Source organism: Phyllobates terribilis, unplaced genomic scaffold, assembly GCF_046119375.1.
Source record: "Phyllobates terribilis strain yellow unplaced genomic scaffold, ASM4611937v1 Scaffold_3__8_contigs__length_932513732, whole genome shotgun sequence".
Lineage (NCBI taxonomy): Eukaryota > Metazoa > Chordata > Amphibia > Anura > Dendrobatidae > Phyllobates > Phyllobates terribilis.
The window spans coordinates 623,907,792-623,934,182 of NW_027362763.1; the positions used below are offsets into that span (position 1 = coordinate 623,907,792).

The window sequence follows — 26,391 nt, forward strand, 5'->3', positions numbered from 1 at the left end:
CATGTGGATTGTACATTCGGATTGTACATTCGGATTGTACATTCGGATTGTACATTCGGATTGTACATGCGTTTTTCCTGCCAGGGACATGCGGATGTGAAGCGTTCTTCACATGCATTTCCGCATGCGGATTGACAAGCGCTTTCCAAGCGATTTTAGCATCACTTGGAAAGTGCTTGTCAACTTGGTCACACTATATAAATCCATGCAAACAGCAAGGATTTATATACTGTGACCAAAAGAATGGTAAAAAATCAAAAAATAAATCTATACTTACCTTCTGATGGCCCCCGGAGTCTTTATTCCCTCCGTCCTGGTTGCTGGCAGCGGTACACTGAAGGACCTGCCGACGTCGGCGTCGCTTGACCCATCACATGACTATGACGTCAGCGCAGGTCCTCCAGTCCATCGCTAGCTGCTGGCATGAAAGGACGAGTGCAGCGGGGGCCGTCAGTAGGTAAGTATAATCTTTATTTTTTATTTTATTCTTTTTTTCACAGTTTCTATGGTACCCGGGTCCGGAGGAGAGTCTCCTGTCCTCCACACCTGAGTACCATCCGCACATTGGAACGCATGCATTTCGCATGTCCTTATCTAGTGATGCGGATTCCATGCGTTCTAATGCAAGTCAATGGCGGTGAAAACGCAGCACTTCTGCAAAATAATTGGTAGTGCTGCGTTTTTTTCCACAATGATAATCCGAAGCAGAAATTTCCGCAGCATGTGCATAGCACATGCGGATTATCATTGGGGAACATGCCAGACCTTCTACCAAGCGTTTTTTAAGCATTTCTGCAGCGTTTTTGCCGCTGCGGAAACGCTTAAAAAAACGCATCGTGGGCACACAGCCTAAATGTCTGTTCTATTCCTGATCTAAGGATCTCGGCTGCACTTTATGTAGATGCTCAGTAGTGAATTGCAAAGAGAACTTCGGCACTCCATAAATGAATATATAAGAAATATTATATCTAGACTGATGTCACTTTACAAAATGAAGGTTTTTTGCGCATAATTTGGCCAATTTATGTGTGCCCATCAACCACGACAAGGTCACCTTCGTATGATGGGTAACTACGCTACCACTGGATATGCCACTCTTGGGCTGTAAGCCTGTATGGACAGTATGTCTCTGCTTGGGCTTTAAACCTACAATGTATGGGCTGGTAAAGCTATTTAAAACCACCTGTGAATGAATAGAAGGAATTAGTGGGAGGGACACATGGTCAGAAAAAAAGGCTGTCAAACTTCTAATAGTGTGAACACGTACCTGCTGCAATGTCCCAGGAGCGGGATCCCAAAAATGATTAATAGAAATAGTAGTGACACAGGGCTGTGGAGTCAGTCGGAAGTTTGGCTTACCAACTCCACAGCCCTGGCTACAAAGTCTGCTGCAGATGGTGTAATTGTCATTCACTCTGACAGCAGACTGACCCTGCCCCAAGAGTTTGATGGAGCCATTTACATGTTCGTCCTTTTTTTTTTTTCTTCATTTGTCTGTTCTGCTAAGCTTAGTGCACTTCTAGAACGGGAGACATCTGTCTTGCATCAGCTTTTTCATCTGCTTTAAATGTCCCACTGCTAAGCAGGGCTGTGGAGTCGGTAAGCCAAACCTCCGACTCATCAATTTCCATGACACCGACTCCACGACTCCGACTCCCTCATACATGGCTCATGTATAAGTGATAAATTTACTGTAGGACAGATTCATCTCTGCTAAAAGTCTAGACCCTTAGATCAGGAATAGGACAGACATTTATAGGACATTTCATAACTTTCCCAAATACTTATGAAAAAATATTTCCCACAAACTGCATTGAACTAATGTCCCCAATTTATTATATACACTGCTCAAAAAAATAAAGGGAACACTCAAATAACACATCCTATCTCTGAATGAATGAAATATTCTCATTGAATACTTTGTTCTGTACAAAGATGAATGTGCTGACAACAAAATCACACAAAAATCATCAATGGAAATCACATTTATTAACCAATGGAGGCCTGGATTTGGAGTCACCCCCAAAATTAAAGTGGAATAACACACTACAGGCTGATCCAACTTTGATGTAATGTCCTTAAAACAAGTCAAAATGAGGCTCAGTATTGTGTGTGGCCTCCATGTGCCTGTATGACCTCCCTACAACGCCTGGCCATGCTCCTGATGAGGTTGCGGATGGTCTCCTGTGGGATCTCCTCCCAGACCCTGGACTAAAGCATCCTCCAACTCCTGGACAGTCTGTGGTGCAACGTGACATTGGTGGATGGAGCGAGACATGATGTCCCAGATGTGCTCAATTGGATTCAGGTCTGGGGAACGGGCGAGCCAGTCCATAGCTTCAATGCCTTCATCTTGCAGGAACTGCTGACACACTCCAGCCACATGAGGTCTGGCATTGTCCTGCATTAGGAGGAACCCAGGGCCAACCGCACCAGCATATGGTCTCACAAGGGGTCTGAGGATCTCATCTCGGTACCTAATGGCAGTCAGGCTACCTCTGGCGAGCACATGGAGGGCTGTGCGACCCTCCAAAGAAATGCCACCCCACACCATTACTGACCCACTGCCAAACCAGTCATGCTGAAGGATTTAGCAGGCAGCAGATCACTCTCCACGGCGTCTCCAGACTCTGTCACGTCTGTCACATGTGCTCAGTGTGAACCTGCTTTCATCTGTGAAGAGCACAGGGCGCCAGTGGCGACTTTGCCAATTTTGGTGTTCTGTGGCAAATGCCAAGCGTCCTGCACGGTGTTGGGCTGTGAGCACAACCCCCATCTGTGGATGTCGGGCCCTCATACCACCCTCATGGAGTTGGTTTCTAACCGTTTGTGCAGACACATGCACATTTGTGGCCTGCTGGAGGTCATTTTGCAGGGCTCTGGCAGTGCTCCTCCTGTTCTTTCTTGCACAAAGGCGGAGGTAGCGGTCCTGCTACTGGGTTGTTGCCCTCCTACGGCCTCCTCCACATCTTTTGGTATTTGCTCCATGCTCTGGGGTGTCTTGCTAATTGCCTATCATTTCTACCAGTTGTCTGTTCCATTTGCACAACAGAAGGAGAAATTGATTCACAATCAGTGATGCTTCATAACTGGACAGGTAGATTTCACAGAAGTGTTACTGACTTGGAGTTACATTGTGTTGTTTAAGTGTTCCCTTTATTTTTTTGAGCAGTGTATTTTAGGAGTTGGTCCATTGTATGCTGACACCAACTCCACCAAAATGGACTACGACTCCGACTCCACAGCCCTGCTGCTAAGTGTCCAGTTGTTAAAAACGGATGAAAAAAAAAACAATGTCACTTGACTCTATTTCTGATAATTAAAAAATTGCAATTGCCTTGCATTTTTTTGTGTCGATTTTCCAAAATTGCTTTAAAATTGGATGTTTTAACCATAATTTGTGGAAATGACAACCAAAAAAGTATCACAATCACATCATATGTAACTTGGCCTAAAGTGGACTCTACAAAATGGAGGAACGGTACAGTTGCACCCAGTAGTTAAAGCATGGTGTCAGAAAGGTGCAGTGTGATCGCGTGGCATAAAATAATAGGTGAATTCTTCAAGATCCGCTGACACAGGGAGTCCTCATATGGAAGTGTTCAGCTGTAACGTCCATCTAATGAATATAAACTAGAGGAAAATGAAAAAACTAATAAGGATTAGTCACCTATTATTATCAGCCTGGGCTGTCCTGCGGTCATTGTGTCCCCTGCTGTAGTGATGATGTGCAGGGCCACCCACATGACTGCTGGAGCCAGACTACTGAGGCTACTAACTGGCTACAGCCAGCAGGTGGGTAGACTGCTACATCGCTAATGTAGGAAAGTAAATAAACGCTCATGACAAGTAGTGGCATTTTTATCAGGGGTGTAATAGGTTTTTTGGTTATTTTCAGTTTAAAAAAACAAAACCCTTAATGTTATGTGCACACAGCGCCTAATGGATGACGGCATATCTGTGAAGATTGCCAGAGGAAACCTATGACGCATTTTTAACTGAAGTGTCATGTTTGGTGTCTTTTTTTTTTTTTTTTTTGTTTCATTTTTGACTTTTGTTTTTAATATCGGAAGCCGACAGAAGATTTGACCATTCAAAAGAATTGGTCACTTCTTTTAGCCGCTTTACCTCTTTCGAAGCCTGGCTCAGGGACGGCACATATGCACAGCAAGTCATTTTTACATTGCCAGTGCATATGTTCATTCTTCTTGGTATGTTTTTTTTAGCTCTTTTTCAGGCGAGTTACCAACAGAATCCTCCTGATTAAGACATCTATGTGTACATGCCCTACCTTTGTTAACATGCATTTTATTTTCTCTTTATAATGGAAACCATGACACTTTGTCTGGAGTCTGGCATAGTTACTAAAGCGAGCATCCTAGGTAATGTGAACACAGTCCACGGCTGCATATCCATGTGCTGCCTGATTTATTTATTTTTCTATTCGACGGCAAACGGACCCATTGAGTAAAATGCATTAATTCAGACATCTGTTAAAATGTCGCATCCAAGAATGAAATCCGTGAAATTCTCAGCAAGTTCCTTTCTGATCTGATTCACAATAAAACATACTCAATAGGTCTGTGTGTGGTCCGATGAAAAATCAGACAGCATACTGACACTTAATCCTGAGGCCCAATTCACACTTCAATTATTTTTTTATGTATAGTTTTTGTTTGGTTGGTGTCAGTTTTTACAATCTGTGTCATCCGTTTTTTTTGTATAGAATAAAAACAAAATGCCAAAGTTTTGTCTCTTAATTATAGACAGCACTTGGATGACGCACACAAGGCATCTGAATGCATACCGGCTTTTTCATGGACCCGTTCACTTGAATGGACAACTTTGATCAAATTTCGATCAAAATACGATATTTCTCTGCTTTTTGTGGGTTTTGGTTTTGCGGACCATCAATCAGCAGAAAAACTGTTGTGAAAATATGCAATTGAAATGAATGTGTCCGTATTTTGTCCACTAAATAACTGACAGAACCTATAAGACAAAAACTACCAGGTGAATGAGCTCTGAGGGTACACACAGTCTTTTTCAGGTGCGTTCTTCCTGGAACCTGCTTGAAAAAGCGCCGCAAAATGTGAACACTGCAATGTAAAAACTACATTGCTGTGCACATGTTCAGTTTTTTCTTACTTCTTTTAACTACTTCAGGGTTTGGAAACTGTAAAGCAATTTATATATGTGGCATGTTACCTCATCAGACAGCGTCCACTAGGAAGTTCCTCACTAATTATAGTATAAGGCTATGTGCCCACGTTGCAGAAATGAAGCAGAAAATTTCTGCTTCATTTCTGCAAGTCCTCTCCCGGAAAAACGCATGCGGAATTCCGCACGCGTTTATCGCGCGATTTCCACATGCGGAATTGCCTTGCGTTTTTTAATGCATTGCACAAGGCAATTCCGCTTGCGGAAAAGCAAAATTAATGAACATGCTGCAGATTTTTGAACGCAGCATAAACGCTGCGGAAAAATCCGCAGCATGGGCATAGAACTTGCGGAATCCCCTTGGGGACCATGGGGTGCGGATTACCAAGCGTTTCACAAGCGTTTACGCTGCGGAAATTACGCAGCATAAACGCTTAACCACTACGTGGGCACACAGCCTAAGGCTGTGTGCACACGATGCGTTTTTCATGCATTTATGCTGCGTAATTTCCGCAGCGGAAACGCATCAAAAACGCTTGGTAATCCGCACCCCATGGTCCTCAATGGCATTCCGCAATGTCAATGCACATGCTGCGGATTTTTCCGCAGCGTTTCTGCAGCGCTCATAAATCCGCAGCATGTTCATTAATTTTGCGAAAGCGCAGTGGAAGCGCCGCCATTGACTTGCATTGAGACGCATAGAATCCGTGTCTGTACATTTGTACAAGCGCATAACATGCGTCTCAATGTGCAGATGGTACCCAGTTCTGGAGGAGAGGAGACTCTCATCCAGACCTGGGTACCATTGTACCTGTAAAAAAAAAAAAGAATAAAATAAAAAATAAAGTTTATATTCACCGGTCCGGCGGCCCCCGGTCTCCTTCCAGGACCTGAGATGACGTCGCGGTCATGTGACCGCAGGCTGTCTCGCGATGTGCCGGCAACCCGGAAGAAGCCAGGACGAGCGCTGCAGCACACGCCGGGGCATCGGGGGTGAGTATAGCTTTATTTTTACGGTCACACTATATAAATCCTTGCTGTTTGTATGGATTTATATGGTGTGACCTAGTTGTCAAGCACTTTCCAAGTGATGCTATTGCCTGGAAAGTGCTTGTCAGTCCGCATGCGGAAACACATGCGTTAACGCATGTGGATACGCATGTGAATCCGCATGTATTCCGCATGTATTCTGCAGGAAAAACGCATGCACAATCTGCATGCACAATCTGCATGCGTTTTTTCTGCCAGGGAGATGCAGAAATGCTGCAGAAATTTTCTGCTTCATTTCTGCATCGTGGGCACATAGCCTCAAGCAGCTTTGCCTAAGAAAACCTTGGTGAGTGTGACGGTGTCTTAAAGATGCCGTGTGCACATATTCCAAAATGTTTTTTTCACCTTGCGTTTTTAACCCCTTTCTGACCTGGTCAGTAATAGTACGCACCAGGTCGGAAAGGCCAGTTCAGCGGGGGCTTCGGCGCCGAGCCCGCACTGAACCGGGCACATGTCAGCTGATATGTGCCCGCAACAGCCGTGGGTGGAATCGCGATCCACCCGCGTCTGTTAACCAGTTAAATATCGCTGTCAATCTCTGACAGCGGCAATCAACTCGCGCTTCCTGGAAGCACGTCCTAGGCCCCGCCCATCGGTGACCCCATCACGTGATCGCGGGTCACCAATGGGTGGGCATGACAACCCAGGGTCTGCAGCAGACCGCTGTGGTTGTCGTGTCTCAATTGCTATGAGCGCCACCCAGTGGTCAGCGCTCATAGCACATGAGCATTTCTGCTGCATACAAGCGATCTGCTCCTCGCCTGTATGCAGTAGAAGCAATCAGACAACTGCAGCTTCTAGTCTCCTATGGAGACTATTGAAGCATGCAGAAAGTGTAAAAAAAAATGTTTTTCCAAAAAATATAAAAGTCTAAATCGCCCCCCTTTCGCCCCATTCAAAATAAAATAATATAAAAAGAAAAAAACCCACACATTTGGTATTGCTCGATCTATCAATATAAAAAAAGAATCCGATCGGTAAACGGCGTAACGAGAAAAAAATTCTAAACTCCAGATTTAGTTTTTTTGGTCGCCGCAACATTACAATAAAGTGCAATAACGGGCGATCAAAACATCAGATCTACCCCAAAATAGTATCAATAAAAATGTCAGCTCGGAACGCAAAAAATAAGTCCTCACCTGGCCCCAGATCCCGAAAAATGGAGACGCTACGGGTCTCAGAAAATGGCGCCATTTTTTTTTTTGGCAAACTTTGGATTTTTTTTTCACCACTTAAATAAAAAAAAAACCTATACACGTTTGGTGTCTACGAACTTGTAACGACCTGGAGAATAATAATGGCAGGTCAGTTTTAGCAATCGGTGAACGTGGTAAAAAAAGGACCCAAAAAAACAACTGTGGAATTGCATTTTTTTTTTGCAATTTCACCGCACTTGGAATTTTTTTCCCGTTTTCCCGTACACGATATGGTAAAACCAGTGATGGTGTTTAAAAGTACAACTTGTCCCGCAAAAAATAAGCCCTCACAGCCATATTGAACAAAAATTAAAAAAGTTCTGGCTCTGGGAAGAAGGGGAGCAAAAAATGAAAGTGCAAAAACTGAAAACCCAAGGTTGTTAAGGGGTTAAACATTGGAAGAAAGAGGGGGAATATTCAACTTTCCAAAAAGTAAAATATTAACCTCTTCTTTGTGCCAGCCTTCTAGTGCTCATGCCCTGTCACTCCTCAGTGTCAGGAGGAGAGCTGCAGCAGTTGTATGCTGGCATTCAATGTTCATCAACCACCGTCTCAATGCAGTGGCCCCTAATATAAGTTAATGGGGTCAGTCAGATCCAGGACTGAGTCATTTATGACTGAAGCCAAAGCACACATCTGATCAGAGCATAACTGAGAAGTGAGTGGAGGCTTGCTAACTATATTGGAAGTCAGAATCAGTATGCGCATAATCGGGATGAGTAAGAGTATGTGCACACGTTAAGTATTTGGTGCAGAAGTTTCTGCACCATTTCTGCATCTCATGGCAGGAAAGACGCAGCGGCAAAAATGCGTGTTTTTGCCTTGTTTTTTTAATTGCGCATTTGGTACAGATTCCCCCCACTCATTAGTATGGGTAAAATCCGCTGCAAAAACCTCATTATAATTGACATGCTGCAGATTCAAATCTGCAGGTCACAAATAAACAATGTGTACATGACACTTCAGGATTGTCATTCACTTTGCTGGCATTGGGAAATCCTTCAGGTTTAAGGCCCCGTCACACTTAGCGATGCTACAGCGATCCCGACAACGATACGACCTGGCAGGGATCGTTGCTGCGTCGCTATGTGGTCGCTGGTGAGATGTCAAACAGTCAGATCTTCCCAACGATGCGGTGACCCGTAACGATCTGTATAACGATGCACACCTATGTGTTTCTGTGTCTGAGTCGTCATCAAGGTCGTTGGCAAGGTGTCAAACACACCGATGCATGCTACCCAGCGGGACCTCAACGATCAAAGAAATGTCCAGACCATTCCGACACGACCAGCGATCTCACAGCAGGGGCCTGGTCGCTGCTAAGTGTCAAACATAGCGAGATCGCTGCTGAGGTCGCTGTTGCGTCACCAAACCCGTGACTCAGCAGCGATCTCGCTTAGTGTGACAGGGGCTTTAGTGACAAATCTGCACTAGGAGAAAAAAAAACCCGACACATTAACGCAAAGTGTGCACACAGCTTAATGGTGTATTTACACCTAGATGTCATGCCACACTGCTCAGACCCACACTGCAAATACCACTAGCACATAATTGTCAGTAAATGCATGAGAACTGTGGTCAATTTCAATAAAACTATTTAGTCTTCTCAACCACATGCCAATAACTGCAGCACATCCACATGTGAATACACCACTATAGTTTCTTAAGTATACAGCTCCAAAGTCAGTATGAACCTGATTGTGTGTCTATCAAAAAAACACTTACCGCCTAGGTCATGACCGCATTCTGCTTTGTCATACAGATGTAGGCTTCATTCACACTTGTGTATTTTGGTCAGTATGCTGCATCAATATTTGTAAGCCAAAACCAAGAATGGAACATAGGGAAAAACTATACTGTGAGATTTGTACCTCTTCTTGTGATTGAAGCCTCTCCTGGCTTTGGGTTCCAAATACTGATATATAATTCAAAACATAGAAGTGTGGATCCAGGTCACTTTTCATATTTTGAGGCCCCATTCATAATTCAGCCTTTTATAAGCAAGAATCTGAACTGTATTCACACATAGTAGTCATATAAATGTTGCATTTTATATTTTCTGTGGTTATGATCCATTCTTTGCTGAAAAGATGGAAAACAACAATTCATTACTGAAGTATCGGTGAGGCATAAGGCCAGTTTCACATGAAATCAATGGTACCCAAACAGCTCTGAATTGTGTGTATTTGTATTAGTATTAAAAGTCTGGCACTTTCAATACTGATCCATATTTCAGAGTAACTAGATCTTTCTTCTATTAAATGGTTATTCCCATCTTCATAAATGGGTATTGTCAGTTAGCAATGGTAAATGCAAGCAATTTTGCAATTTGCTGCTTATTAAAATTTTCTGCCGTTCTTGAGATACTGAGGGAACCTGTCAGGTCCCAGATGCCCCCAGAGCCACCAGCAGTTGTCTACATATGTAAATTCCCTGCCTAACAGGCCCTGTATTACATTACACATCTAAACATATCTTTACTGCATTGATCCTCTGAAGTCGGGTGTACGCATGCCGGATTCAGAGATGCACACTGCGCATGATCGGAAGTCTTCTGCACTTCCGATCATGCGCAGAGCGCCTCTGTAAATCCGGCATGCGTACACCCGACTTCAGAGGATCAGTGTAGTGAGGGAAAGCAGCTGCGCGCATGCACGAGGTATGTATAGCACTGGCAATGACATCAGCGCTGGTAAGCCATGTTATCACGCCCCATCAACTAGTCAAAGGCCTCATTTACATATCATAGAAATACTTTTTCTAAAGATCTGTTTATGTGGAAGGTAATACAGGGACTGCAGGAGATTTACATATGTAGACACAACTGCTGGTGGTTCTGGTGGCATCAGGGACCTGATAGGTTTCCTTTAACACTTGTTTACATGTGGTTGACTGGTAGACCAACCAACACTAAGGCTACCTGGCTTGTAAACACTTTGCTGAAGCTAGCTGGGATTATGAGGTAACAGTGCACTCCACTGATCCTGGCCAGTTTAACAGTGCTTACAAGCTCCATATAAAAAAAAGTTTGTAAGCCCTACGCATGTTCTACTGTCTATTAGCAGTAGCAGAGGCCGGTCCCCAAGGCAACAAGCTGTAAACAAAAGAAAAGTGTCATCTCTCAAGAACAGGTGACATTTTTTATAAGCTGCTCATTACAAAATTCCTTTCACTTACAAGCACTATCCAGTAATACTCTTTATGACATTTGAATAACCCTTTAAGTTTTTTTTATAATGATGAAACAGGAGATGGCTTGTAATGGTTGAGAATTTGTCATAAAGATATTAAACGCTGTGCAGTTGTAATTGGCAGGAAGCCTCATATCCCATGACCTTATGGCAGAGCTGAGGGACACGCTGACCGCACAGTAGATCTAATAGATACTCTCTTCAGTGAGAAATATGAGCTATACTGAATACGACCTTTATTCCTGTCATGCTAGATTGTTAGTATACCTGTAGTGCTTGGGCGGCAACACCATTGTACAATGGTATAATCTGATTTGTCTTTATTTCAGGAGAGGGAAAGATGTGAATAGCACAGGATGAATGGCAGCTAGAAAGTATCTTGTGGTTGCATCTTCTCCTCTCTGCTAGGTCTGACATGTCAGAATAGTCAATAATGACAAGGCTATTTTTAATGCTCAGTATTTCTTGATCTGCTTTCTCTTTACAGCTTCACTGTAGTATACCTGTATTACAATTATTATTTATACTCACTTTAGAGAAAGAGACCCAAATCTACTATTTTTAGAGGGTGCTAACTGGGCAGTAGGTAAAGTGACTGCCTTGACTTGCTTTTTAGCTGCATTCACTCTATCTTTTTCTGAAATGGCAACAAACGTTGCAGGTTCTTCTACTAATAAACAACAAAGAAAATCAGTATGCCCTTTATTGGGAAAGCACACAAATATTTATCAGCTATTAGCATTAGCTATGTAGATGACTTGTCTACTACTGGACAATCCCTGCTTAATTCAGGGACCGAATTTTGCAGCGGCCTGTTCCTGGCAGTGACTTGACTTTGGCTGCAGCCAGCCCATGACACAATCAGCTGCCACTGATCGGCTACAGCTTATTAATATTCTGTCAGGGCGGACATGTGTTTTTTGACAAATTGGTAAAGGTGGCGTCTGGTCAGCGGCCACTGAGCTTGTGACACAAGTCACTTTATTGCTGGAAAAGCACCTTAGTGCATGAAAACTGTTATTCATCAAGCAAAATATCATTGATGAATGCAGTTTTATAACTGGGAGATGGGAGGGACCTGAAAACAGTGTAATGTTGAGGCTGAGACAAATTTCAGGAACGTTTCACTTATTAGGCTGCGTTCTGTTGTTTCCATACAGTGAAACAAAATCACCACAACAGAAAACATTGTGTTTACACGTGTATCACATAAGGGTCCATATGCCTGAAGAACCAGTCCTATTGACTCAACTATGGACTCAAAGTACGGAATATTATACTAGAAACAAAGAGCCAAGTAGTACAACAACAAAAGTAAATACAGCTTTATTATTTCACCTCTAAAAGGTAGGCAATAACATATAATACATATATAAGGACAAGATGATTAGTAGAGAGACTCAGGTGTTAAGGCTATAAGGTCCACATATAAAAATAAGGGCAGGGGGTAGGCGTCACCTGAAAGTGCTAGTGCAAGGATAATTATTGGCATATATTAAATTTATGTGTAGTACAACTGAATTCATAATACCAATGCATCAGCAGTAAAAGACACTAAGTAAAACCCTCTAATTCCTGCATGGTGGAATAGCAGAGTAAGCTAGTGTGTCTATACCAAAACCATGAAATCTGAAAACCCGGGTTACACTTTCTTACCCATGTCTTCCCCTATGGGACACCAGACCTCAGCCCCAATGCCCATAGAGGGTTTTACTTAGTGTCTTTTTCTGCCAATGCATTGGTATTATGAATTCAGTTGTACTACACATATATGTACCATAATATATGCCAATAATTATCCATGCACTAGCACTTTCAGGTGACTCCTTCCCACTGCCCTTATTGTTATATGTGGACCCCATTCCCCCTGTATACCTGAGTCTATCTACTAATCATCCTGGCCTATTATATGTTATTGGCTACGTTTAGTGATGAAATAATAAGGTTGCATTTATTTTTGTTGTTGTACTCCTGGGCTCTTTGTTTCTAGTGTAATGTTTCCATACAATGAGTGTTGTATCACTAGGTGATAATCACTGCTTGGACCAACCAGGCCCCCTCCTCTGATAAGCTGCTCACTGTCAATAGACTATGCACACAGAAAGCTGTGGTGGGGCAGGGTTATCTTTCTGAGCTCTGCTACATCTAAAAACTGTGTCACAGCTGCAGCACCCAGTAAACTAAGTGATACATTGTTAGATTCAGTGTTACTTTTCCTACATTATGCTGCTCTCAGATAAGGTAGCAAAAGCCTGCTGACAGATTCCCTTTAAGCAGATAAATCATGGCTTATACCTACTCTATGGCACAATCAGGAGTTTTTCTATGCAATTCCACTTGGGAAGCTACCCTGTATGACATGTAGTGGCCCAGATAGGGACCAGATCCTTATTAAATACAGCAATATTCTAAATTTCAGTATACATTTGGATTGTACACATGAGATACATTCATTGATCAAACCTGATGAGTTGAACACAATCTTGCACAAGGAGTGGAGCCCCAAACAGGGAAGTGCAAAACTTTTTGGCCTCAAAATTTCTATCCAAGGGATCATGATGTCTAGGAGCAAAACCGTCCATAAACAGGGGTCAACAATTACCTAAGTGCCCCATTATTGTTCTAAAAGGATAAAACACCGTATAGTAGACTATAGGACAAGATGTACATCGCCATAGCCACCAGCTCTGCTGGGTCCTAGAGACTCTCTCCTGCTACAACACTTTCTGATAAACAATGAGTAAAATCTGCAATGCCTACTGCCCAACCAGCCTCTCTGATTACTAATGTTTTCATGCCAGGAGGTCCGTAGAAGTCACATGGTATGGCCCTTTGTCCTCATGTTACATTTAGCAATTCTTATACCCTGGCCCCGGCTATGATTCATGTGAGCTGCCCATCACTTGCCAATCCAGGAAGTAGAAATCAATGCAGAGCGGCTGTATTTTGACATCACTCTTTAGAATTTGATGGGACAAGTGAAACCACAGCCCATTAAAATCTGGCAATGTGACCCAGCTCAGTATGCCAACAAGACTGGTCACAAGAGTAGCGCAGAAGATTTTGTGGTCGTTAATGTTATTGGAGTTTGTCCAACACTCTGAATAATTTAGGCACAAAACATCTTCTGCTAAGCATGGAGATGCAAGTTAAAAAGCAGTTTGATACTAAAAGGTTAAAGTAGCACCGCCATGAGGGTATGTTCACACGTTGCATTTTTTTTTGAAGGCATAAACACATAGCATATAATATATATGCATAACAGAACAGGCCATGACTGAAATAATATCAACGAATAAATAAGTTTAAAATATTTAAACTTTTATTAGGTACAAGTTAAAAAGGAAATATAATAAATAGTATGGTAATATAATATACTTAATAATTTATGAGCGGAGCTTTTATAGCAAAGATAAAAAGGTATAAATTTTATTGACACAAAATTTAAGACAACACAAGAACATATAATAAAAAGACATGTGCAAGGGGGCTAGGAGCAGTAGCAGCGAATACTGACAGTACTAGGGGGGGAGGGGAGGGGGAGAGGGGGGATTAGGAATAACGGAATGATACATAAATGAGTCAAATAGATATAACTTGCATCCATAAAGTGCATAAATCCCCGAACCCCTAACTGTGGCAATGGGGCTCCACAAAGTAGAGCCCTACAAATGGACTATAAATTAAGGCAGTATCCAGGTTAAGTAATATGTCAGCCAAAGGAAGTCCAAATAGCAAATGGGAAAAGTAGTGAAACCCCTCATTGGGGCATGTAGGAAAAAAACCCACAGTAGGGGAGGATAGCAGCTAGACAATGCTTACCCTAGGTCAGTAATCCAATAAATAGAAGGGAAAGCCCGCTTCCCGACGCGCGTTTCGCGTGTATATTGATCGGCTTTCTCAAGGGAAGGTGTAATGATGTGGAGACAGGACCTTAAAATACATCATGTGGGAGGTCAGGTGGTGCACCACGTGACCGTCGGGTGGCCAATCACATCCATACTGCGGCGCATGCGCAGTGGAACAAGCAGGTCCCGCAGCTGCAACACGGCTGTCACTTCTGGGAGTACGCAGCAAAGGGCTGGATAGTCGCAGAAGGGAAGACGCCGGGCGCAGCTGCACGGGGCAAGGTCGCACCACGCGCACGCGCACAGAATGTGGGCGGCAACAAAGCAGAGGATACACTAAAAAGAACAGAGCATGGGGGTCGCTCTGTTGAAAGAAGCATATCACAATGAATGGTGTCCCTCTGTTGAAAGAAGCATATCACAATGAATGGTGTCCCATTCATTGTGATATGCTTCTTTCAACAGAGCGACCCCCATGCTCTGTTCTTTTTAGTGTATCCTCTGCTTTGTTGCCGCCCACATTCTGTGCGCGTGCGCGTGGTGCGACCTTGCCCCGTGCAGCTGCGCCCGGCGTCTTCCCTTCTGCGACTATCCAGCCCTTTGCTGCGTACTCCCAGAAGTGACAGCCGTGTTGCAGCTGCGGGACCTGCTTGTTCCACTGCGCATGCGCCGCAGTATGGATGTGATTGGCCACCCGACGGTCACGTGGTGCACCACCTGACCTCCCACATGATGTATTTTAAGGTCCTGTCTCCACATCATTACACCTTCCCTTGAGAAAGCCGATCAATATACACGCGAAACGCGCGTCGGGAAGCGGGCTTTCCCTTCTATTTATTGGATTACTGACCTAGGGTAAGCATTGTCTAGCTGCTATCCTCCCCTACTGTGGGTTTTTTTCCTACATGCCCCAATGAGGGGTTTCACTACTTTTCCCATTTGCTATTTGGACTTCCTTTGGCTGACATATTACTTAACCTGGATACTGCCTTAATTTATAGTCCATTTGTAGGGCTCTACTTTGTGGAGCCCCATTGCCACAGTTAGGGGTTCGGGGATTTATGCACTTTATGGATGCAAGTTATATCTATTTGACTCATTTATGTATCATTCCGTTATTCCTAATCCCCCCTCTCCCCCTCCCCTCCCCCCCTAGTACTGTCAGTATTCGCTGCTACTGCTCCTAGCCCCCTTGCACATGTCTTTTTATTATATGTTCTTGTGTTGTCTTAAATTTTGTGTCAATAAAATGTATACCTTTTTATCTTTGCTATAAAAGCTCCGCTCTTTTCTCTTGGTGGTATACATGCTTTTGGAGTTTAGTATTTGTTACTGCACACTACCTGTGGTTCATATAGTGTGCTACTAGGCAATATGCCTTTGGGATTTTTTGTGGTACTTAATAATTTATGAGCCCACCCACCAAACACCCGACTTGTTTCACAGTTTTTTTTTTACATAATATATATTATTAAGGGTCTCCATCATTAATGGGTGAAAAACGCTGAAAGAATTGGCTTGTTGCAGGTTTAAAACAAACACCCAGCAGGTAAAAAATGCAGTGGAAAAAAAAGAGCGTGTGCATGAGATTTTTGACATTTCATTCACTTTGCTGGTACTGAAAAAAAATGCAACATTTTTACAGCAGAAAAAAATACAGAACTAAAAATATACTGCAAAAAAAGCTACAGTGGGTACAGAAAGTATTCAGACCCCTTTAAATTTTTCACTCTTTGTTTCATTGCAGCCATTTGGTAAGTTCTAAAAAGTTAATTTTTTTTTCTCATTAATGTACACTCTGAACCCCATCTTACCTGAAAAGAAAAAAAGCAGAAATGTAGACATTTTTTACAAATTTATTAAAAAAGAAAAACTGAAATATCACATGGTCATAAGTATTCAGACCCTTTGCTCAGACACTCATATTTAAGTCACATGCTGTCCATTCCCTTGTGATCCTCCTTGAGATGGTTCTACTCCTTCATTGGAGTCCAGCTGTGTTTAATTAAACTGACAGGACTTGATTTGGAAAGGCACACACCTGTCTATATAAGACCTCACAGCTCACAGTGCATGTCAGACCAAATGAGAATCTTGAGCTCAAAGGAACTGCTCAAGGAGCTCAGAGACAGAATTGTGGCAAGGTTACAAGATCTGGCCAAGGTTACAAATGAATTTCTGCATTACTCAAGGTTCCTAAGTGCACAGTGGCCTCCATAATCCTTAAATGGAAGAAGCTTGGGAACACCAGAAGTCTTCCTAGACCTGGCCGTCCAGCCAAACTGAGCAATCGTAGTAGAAGAGCCTTGGTGAGAGAGGTAAACAAGAACCCCAAGATCACTGTGGCTGAGCTCCAGAGATGTAGTAGGGAGATGGGAGAAAGTTCCACAAAGTCAACTATCACTGCAGCCCTCTACCAGTCTGGCCTTTATGGCAGAGTGGCCCGATGGAAGCCTCTCCTCATGTCAAGACATATGAAAGCCCGCATAGAGTTTGCTCAAAAACACATGAAGGACTCCCAGACTATGAGAAATAAGATTCTCTGGTCTGATGAGACGAAGATGGAACTTTTTGGTGATAATTCTAAGCTGTATGTGTGGACAAAACCAGGCACTGCTCAACACCTGCCCAATACAATCCCAGCAGTGAAACATGATGGTGGCAGCATCATGCTATGGGGGTGTTTTTCAGCTGCAGGGACAGGACAACTGGTTGCAATTGAAGGAAACATGAATGCAGCCAAGTACAGAGATATCCTGGTTGAAAACCTCTTCCAGAGTGCTCTGGACCTCAGACTTGGCCGAAGGTTCACCTTCCAACAAGACAATGACCCTAAGCACACAGCTAAAATAACAAAGGAGTGGCTTCAGAACAACTCTGTGACCATTCTTGACTGGCCCATCCAGAGCCCTGACCTAAACCCAATTGAGCATCTCTGGAGAGACCTGAAAATGGCTGTCCACCAACGTTCACCATCCAACCTGATGGAACTGGAGAGGATCTGCAAGGAAGAATGGCAGAGGATCCCCAAATCCAGGTGTGAAAAACTTGTTGCATCATTCCCAAGAAGACTCCTGGCTGTACTAGCTCAAAAGGGTGCTTCTACTTAATACTGAGCAAAGGGTCTGAATACTTACGACCATGTGATGTTTCAGTTTTTCTTTTTTAATAAATTTGCAAAAATTTCTACATTTCTGTTTTTTTTTTCAGTCAAGATGGGGTGCAGAGTGCACTTTAATGAGAAAAAAAAATGAACTTTTTAGAATTTACCAAATGGCTGCAATGAAACAGAGTGAAAAATTTAAAGGGGTCTGAATACTTTCCAGATCCACTGTATGTGTGAACATAACCTAACTTCTTTCTGATTCCTGTACTGTCTGACTGCAATGGACTACATGTTATGATTCATTAATATTAGCATGCATTACAATTTCCAAAGTTTATGGTAGATGGTTGGTCCCTTTAAGGTATGGGTACACGACGTCTTTTCCTGGCGAATTCCACCTGGAAACTGAAAGTGCTAGAAAATTTTCAAAAAGAATGAGCACAGCAATGTAAAAATGACTTGCCTTGCATATGTTTCCTGTTTCGTCACTTTTAATCTCTGCATACTCAAAAAGCCGTAAAATTGTTAAAAGTGACAGGTCGATTCTTCTGGTGGCTTCTGCTTGGAAGCCGACACTGTTTTAAGTATATGGAATGAAAAATAAAGGCGACTTCATAAAAGACTCTTCTGGCAAAACAGATGCTGTGTGCACATACTCTTAATCTGAGAGAAGCCATCTTTAGCGACCCCAGCTAACTATAGTTATTGTTGGAGAAAGTTGCAATCTGCTGCTCATATTCCCTGCTGCGCCTGCTACAGAGCAGATGTCGTTTTACACTGTCACCATTTAAATGAGAACATGAATGTCCAGATGTTATGCTATGTCCACATGCCCAGTAGTTATTACTGTTTTTGGATCCGTTTTGGGATTATAAAACCAGAAATTAAATGGTCAAGTACAGACCCCATTCACTTGAATGGAGAAGGAAGCGTCATAAAATGTTTTCCTAGTACCTTCTTTCGAACTGTTAGCCATTTTTTAGCTGGATCAAAAAAAATATTCTGCACAACTTTTTTTACCAGCCAAAAAATACATCAACTGGATCTGTGTTTTTTTTTTTTTTACATTGAAATCTATGGAAAATGGATCATAACGCATGGTTTCCATTTTACATCAGTTTTTGCTCCATTTGAAATGGATAAATATTTTTTAATACTTTGCAAAAGGCTGACAACTGGATATATGAATAGAACCTTACCTGTCTGGGTTCACACTACACAGATTTTGAGGTGTGTCCTACACATTTCTACTTATCTCGGTTTGCGTTATCTTACCCATCAACTGTGAAATTCAGTTTTTTTTTTCTTTTAGCTGTGCAGACACAAGATTCTCATGGACAGTGATCTGTGATTAGGTAGATATATAGTTGTATTGTAGCTGTATACCTATTATATACGTTTTATTATTTGTATTTCCTGCAAAATAAGTGTATAAATTACACATGCAGATGCTTTCACATGTAGTGTTTCTATTGTGCTTAATCTGCTGTGATATTTCACTTTAGTGGTCAGCAGGTACAGAGTAACAAAGTTTCACAAAATTTAAATTCACAAGATTTAAAGTGCACCTCAGCAGGACTGTGCTCAGTAAACCACATACACTGTCAGATGGGCACCGTTACACTGATTAAAGTGATACCTTGGTTGATGAAATCCGTCCTGTGGTTTTTATAATCTTTTTTTTTTCATTTCTGAGATAATGATATGCTTGTGCTTTGGGGAGGGGCTTTCTCTGGTGTTCTGCTTATGTATTCATATGTGCCTTCAGTGCCTCCTATTTTAAATCATGCCTGTGTAATCATGGTACACATCAAGAAATTTGCCTGCAGCAAAACAGCGCCGCCGCCCGCACACGCACAGTAACATCTTGTTTGTTGAGAGATGCTACTGCGCAAGCGGGGCCATATTGCTGGAGGAAAAATAAATTTGCCTGCAGCAATATGGCACCGTCGGCCGCGCTTGCACAGTAGCATTTCTCGACAAACAAGATGCTACTGTGCGGGCGGTGGCGCTGTTTTGCTGCAGGAAAATTTCTTGATGTGTACCACGATTACACCGGCAGTATTTAAAATTGGAGGCACTGAAGGCACAGTGACCTGTCAGAAGGCCGACATATGAATACATAAGCAGAACACCCTCCCCAAAGGCCTGCCCCGAAGCACGATCATATCATCTCAGAAATGAAAATAAAGATTATAAAAACCACAGGATGCATTTCATCAACCAAGGTATCATTTCAATCAGTGTAACGGCGCCCACCTGACAGTGTATGTGGTTTACTGAACACAATCCTGTTGACAGGTCTGCTTTAAGTTTTTAATGCTTGCAGTAACTGAAAGGAATCAAAATGAACTTATTCTTAAATTAGATTTTTGTTACTTGTAGTTTTTAAACATTTTTTTTTATATATAAAATACATAAAGTATATACACACCTTGGTATAGCTATCACAATTGTTAAAAAAAAAAAAAAGAATTAGTAAACTTCAATTTTCGCAATTGCCAAAACGAATATTTAAACTTTGTTGTTTTTTTTTTCAGTAAGTTTTCAGCAGTTTTCTTATCATTAGTGATGATCGAGCAGTAAAATGCTCGGGTGCTCGTTGCTCGGGTCGAGCAAATCGTAATGCTCAGGTGCTTGACCCGAGCAACGAGCCCTATGTAAGTAAATGGGGGAAACTCGAGCATTTTTCTGACGGCCTCCCACCCCCAGAGGTCTGGAGGGAGCTTAAAAATTGGCCAAATCGATGGGATTAGTGGTCAAATGATATGGGAACATCAAGGGGAAGACCACTGGAAGCTTCTCTGACTCCCAGGTTGCTGCTGTGAACAATGTTGTCAGAGTATTACACCACTTTTCCAGACTCACAATAAAACATACAAAAATGAAGCCAAAGTGGATTTTCCTGGAAAAAATGTTAAGTAACATTCTTTCGAGGGTAATGACTTGTATATAAGGCAAAATAAATAACCAAAAAATCTGACCATGTGGGGTGTGAAACATGATTAAACACATTCTGTTTCATTTATGAAGGTGGGACTGTAAAAGTCACAAAGCCTACTTTTACAAAGCCATCAGGCGGCTTTTACTATTGTTAGAGGGCCATCAGCCGGCTATGCTTTGTTGCTCCAATTATTAAGGAGTGGAATAGACACCCCCCCCCCCCAACAAAAAAAACCCACTGGATTTGACTTTGTTCCACTGCTATCATCTGGTGTGTTGAGAAGTCTGGCCCAATCCAGCCCTTGTTCTTTTTTATAAGAGTCAGCCTGTCAGCATTTTCAGTTGACAGGCTGATGCACCTATCAGTTAACATACCCCCTGGCGGCACTAAAAACCTGCTCTGACAAAACTCTAGCAGCAGGGCAGGCCAGGTCCTCCAAAGCGTAGAGAACCAGTTCATGCCATGGGTCCAGCTTGGATACCCAATAGATATGAGACCAAGGAATCATGAAGGACATTGGTACGGTCGACAAGGTACTCCTTCAGCATCTTCCAAAACTTTTCCCTCCTTGTCAGAATACCCCACGCATCAGGGCCTGGTCGCTGGGAGGGTCTGAGAAAACTGTCCCACACCTTTAACAGTTCCCCTGCCTCTACTGCATCGTTTTGTGCCTCCCTCGCCTGTACTCCTTGGTTGTCCCAACAAACTGTGACCTCTACCGCCAACGTTTTCAGATGGGAATTTTTTTTAATAACTCTTCAACAAGGGCCTTCTGATACGGCAAAATTTTATTAGTCCTCTCCGCCACGGGAAGGAGAGATAGAAAGTTCTTGTAGCATGGGTCTAGAAGTGTGTCCAACCAGTAATTACTGTCGGCTAAAATGTGTACAACGCGAGGATCACGAGAAAGGCAGCTGAACATACTCAGCCATGTGTGCCAGACTGCCAACAGCCATGTCTTCCCTGTCCTGACCAAGAGGACGACTGTCCATGCTCTCATCCTCGTCTTCCTCCTTCTTCTCCCTCTCCTCAGGCCATCCACGCTGAACAGATGGTATGACTGTTGTGTGGGTAAAACTGTCAGCAGCGCAGGAAAACTGCCCCTGTTCCTCCTCCTCCTCTTCATTATCACCCAGTCCACGTTGAGATGAGGCTGGGCTGTGTGGCATCACCCTGTATGGATCCTTGCTCCATTTCATCGTGATTCGCCTGCAATGCCTCCGGTTTAATTGTGAGCAGCGAGCGTTTCAGTCGGAGTCATGGAGTAGTTCAATACAGTTTGTGGGGAATATTTTTTCATAAGAATTTGGGAAAGTTATGAAATGTCCTATAAATGTCTGTCCTATTCCTGATCTAAGGGTCTAGACTTTTAGCTGAGATGAATCTGTGCTACATTAAATTTATCACTTAAACATGAGCCATGTATGAGGGAGTCTGTGTCATGGAAAAGAAGCTGGATGGTGACATTAATTATGGCGTCATCACCGCTCACTATCTTAGTGGAGTGCTCAAAGTTTTGGAGGACGGCACAGATGTCTAACATTCATGCCCACTCCTCAGCTCTTTTGTGCAGAGGATGACCTGAATTTCAACGGGGGCGTGTTGAAGCTGGTACTCAATAACTGCTTACAAATTGTTCCCAACATATGCAACATTAAGTTCCAACGTGTGGTGACATCAAACACCAGTCGGTGAGCTGGAAGCTGCAAACGCTGCTGAAGCACGGCGAGGGCAGGAAGCTGTAGTTGACTTTCGGAAATGGGCACACACGCGGCGTACTTTCACAAGCAGGTCAGCCAAATCTGGATAGGTTTTGAGAAACCACTGAACCACTAGGTTGAGCACATGGGCCAGGCATTGTACGTGTGCGAGCTCGCCTAGCTTCAGAGCCGCCACCAGGTTCTGGCCATTGTCACACACGACCATGCCTGGCTTGTAGGTTCAGCGTTAATGGCCACAGATCTGCCTGCTCTGTTACAGCTGTCAACAACTCTGCAGCGGTGTGCGGTTTGTCCCCTAAGCATATTAGCTTCAGCCCAGCCTGTTGAAGCTGTACCGAAGCAGTGCTTCCGACTGATGTGGTCATTTCGGAGATGGAGTCTGAAGAGGAGGAGGTGGGGATGACCCATGGCCCGCAATACTCGGTGTCGGGAGGACATGTTCCGCCCCAGGGTCCGACTGGGTCCCGGCTTCCAATGTGCAGTCAGCGAGATGTGCCGTCTTTGGCCACAAGCATTTGTCCGTGGTTAGGTGGACTTTTCCAGTAACTGCGTTGAGGGCACGAGTAATGTTCTGGGACATGTGCTTGTGTAAGGCGGGGACGGCACACCAGGAGAAATAGTGGTGGCTGGGGACTGAGTACCAACTGACGGCAGCTGCCCATGAGTTTGCGTAAAGATTCCGTCTCCACAAGCCTAAAAAGCAACATTTCTAGTGGAAGCAGTCTAGAAATGTGGCAGTTTAGCGCTGTGGACTGTGGGTGGTTGGCTGCATATTTGCGCATGCATTGAAAGGACTTGGGTAGGGACAACTGAACGCTCCACTGGGAGGACATGGTTGCTGATGGTGATGGTTGCAAGTGTGCAATGACGGAGCAGGGCGGGAGGCATCTGCGCCATGGACAAGGGATTGGCATGCACGCACAACAGCGGAACAGGAAGTGGTGTCTCCCGCAGACTCTGATTTAGAACCTAGGCGTTCAGCCCACTTAGTCAGCTGCTTTGCTGTCATGTGCATGAGCATGCTGGGGGTTGTCAGGCTGGTAGTTTTGCTGCCCCTGTTGATGCTGGCATGACAGATGTTGCAAATGGAATTTTTGGGGTTATCTGGACAGTCTTTTAAACAGAGTCAGACTCTGGAAGACTTAACAGTTGGACTGGCAACTTCCCTTCACTTGCCTTGTGTCTGTGGTCACCCCACTGCTTCTTCCTGCCTGTTGTGATGCTATGCCTCCCTCGCTCTCTGTGCTGCTGTCCTCGCTATGCTTGTCACCTTCCCAGGTTGGGTCAGCGACTTCATCTTCCACCACCTTGTCTTCCAGTATGTACCCTGGGACTCCTGCTGACTTGCTGGCATTTTCTCATCATCATCATCCACATCGTGCAACAGTAATTGCACATTCCCACCGTCGCCTTCGTGTGACCGTGGCTGCTCATATATTTAGACATCGCTACATGTGATCTCCTCTTGCTCCAAGTTTCTCTGCTTCCACAATACAGCAATGCGAATAAAATCAAAAAAATCGAGCTGAATTCTGCTAACAAGGAAATGGAGCAGTAAAATGGTGTACTGTATTGCTTTTTAAGCAAGTAATCAGGATTAAGAGCAAAAAAAAATATCTAGGGCTATTGATATCAGTAACAGCAACAAACAGAACGTGCAGTTGACCCTATTCTGCTGTATAGTGTCCACAAACTCTGCCTGCCTAACTCCTGCGGTCACCTGTAATAAATATATGCATCTGGATTGGCCCTTTAACCCCTTAACGACCGCCGTAACGCATTTTCACGGCGGCAGTTAAGGGTACTTATTCCTCAGCACTGTGAAAATGCGTCGCTCAGGAATAAGGCTGTAGTGCCCCCCGGAGTCGGAAATTCTCCGGCATCTCAGCTACCGGGTGTAGCGGAGACCCTGGAAAATATGATCAGGGCCGGTTTTTCCGGTCCCCTGTCACGTGATCGCCGCTATTCACCGAGCTCTGCCCGGCAACTTGGAATTTTCCCTATTGGTTCATTTTGATCACTGTAATAAACCATATCACAGTGATAAAAGCAAACCCCCTCTTATATACCCCCCTTGGGTAAATTAAAAATTATAGAATAAAAAATATATATTTTTTGTTAGGGTTAGCCTAGGGTTAGGGTTAGCCCAGGATTAGGGTTACGGTTACGATTAGGGCTAAGGTTAGGTTTGTGTTAGGGGTAGGAGTTTTTCAAAAGTAGGGAAAAAAAATGATGACGATATGGCGACTAGTGTTGAGCTCAAGTGCTCACTTCTTGAGTTTGCATATGGTGCTCGGGTATGCACCGAGTATCGCGGGTGCTCGAGTGACATGGTCGAGTCCTTGCACCGCATGTTTCGTGGTTGTTACACAAGCAAAAAAACAAAAAAAAAAACAACGCGGGGATTGCCTGCCATACACAAGCGATCCCCGTATGTTTTTTTTGGGTGTCTTAACACCCGTGAAACATGTGGGGCAGGGACTCGAGTGTCCGCGATACAGGGTGCATACCCGAGTACCCGATACAAACTCAAGTAGCGCACTAGCGCTCAAGAGTAATGACAACTTATTCAATATGATGACCTAATGTTATCAAATTCTATGTCGTACCTCTGGGTTCAAAATGTTCACTATCCTCTTGATAAAATCCTCGAGGGATCTAGTTTCCAAAATGGGGTCACTTGTGGGGGGTTTCCACTGTTTAGGCACATTAGGGGCTCCCCAAATGTGACATGGCTTTCGCTAATTATTCAAGCAAATTTTACATTCAAAAAGTCAAATGGCGCTCCTTCCCTTTCGAACCCTGCTGTGCGCCCAAACATTGGTTTTCCCCTCATATGGGGTATCTGCTTACTCAGGAAAAATTGCACAACAAATTTTGGGCCCATTTTCTCTTGTTATCCTTGAGAAAATTAAAAATTTGGGGCCTGAAGTAAAATTTGTGTGAAAAAAAGTTAATTTTTTCCTTCCACGTTGCTTCAGTTCCTGTGAAGCACATGAATGGTTAGTAAACTTCTTGAATGTGGTTTTGAACACCTCGAGGGGTGCAGTTTTCAGAATGGTGTCACTTTTGGGTATATTCTGTCATGTAGACCCTTCAAAGTCACTTCAAATGTGATGTGGTCCCTAAAAAAATGGTTTTGTAAATTTTGTTGGAAAAATGAGAAATCTCTGGTCAACTTTTAACTCTTTTAACTTCCTAACAAAAAAAATGTTGGTTAGAAAAATTGTGCTGATGTAAAGTAGACATGTGGGAAATGTTATTTATTAACTATTTTGTGTGACATATCTCTCTGATTTAAGGGCATAAAAATTCAAAGTTTGAAAATTGCAAAATTTTCTAAATTTTCATCAAATTTCCTTTTTTTTCACAAATAAACGCAAGTGATATCGAATAAACTTTAGTACTATCATGAAGTACAATATGTCACGAAAAAACAGTCTCAGAATCAGTGGGATCGTCTGAAGCTTTCCAGAGGTATTACCTCATAAAGTGACAGTGGTCAGAATTGTAAAATTTGGCTTGGTCATTAACTACATAACTGGCTCTGTCCTTAAGGGGTTAAAGGACTGTTAGTTTAGATGTATATTGCTGTGGAATACCTGACTAAATTAACCTTCAATTCTCTCCCTACTCTGCCTGTTTGAAAGGTAGACTGTTACGAGCATAGGGTAACGAGGTCTGATATAGACCCAATGACGCTGTGCCGCCAGCCAATCACTGTAATGCCACAACCAACATGGCTGCGGCATTACAGTGAGTGGCAGGCAATCCCCGCATGTTTATTCACTGTCTAAAGAGCGCCAAATATGCAGAGCGAGTACCAAGCAGTTGCGAGCACGCTCGCTCATCACTGCTTATGATCATTGGTTGGATTACAGTGACAACACTTCTATACACCACTGATAACAAAGGATTCACCAATCTCAATAGTTAATGTTACAGCTGACGTGCTCCCCCTTCCTTCACAATGAACTTTGCACAGGCTCATGAGATGCTTCAGTACAAAACATAGGGTTGGGATCTGACAATTGAGGTTATGTATAGTGCATTGTGAAAGTATTTGGCCCCCTTGAACTTTTCTACCTTTTGCCACATTTCTGGCTTCAAACATAAAGATTTGCAAGGAAGAATGGGCAAGAATTTCAGCCTCTCGATGTGCAAAACTGATAGAG

General features: G+C 43.2%; 1 protein-coding gene across 4 annotated transcripts in view; it reads left to right on the forward strand.

The window, feature by feature from the left end:
* The window catches only part of RAB4A (RAB4A, member RAS oncogene family), a 108,188-nt gene that overhangs the window by 5,648 nt on the left and 76,149 nt on the right, over window positions 1-26,391 (forward strand). The window lies entirely within an intron of this gene.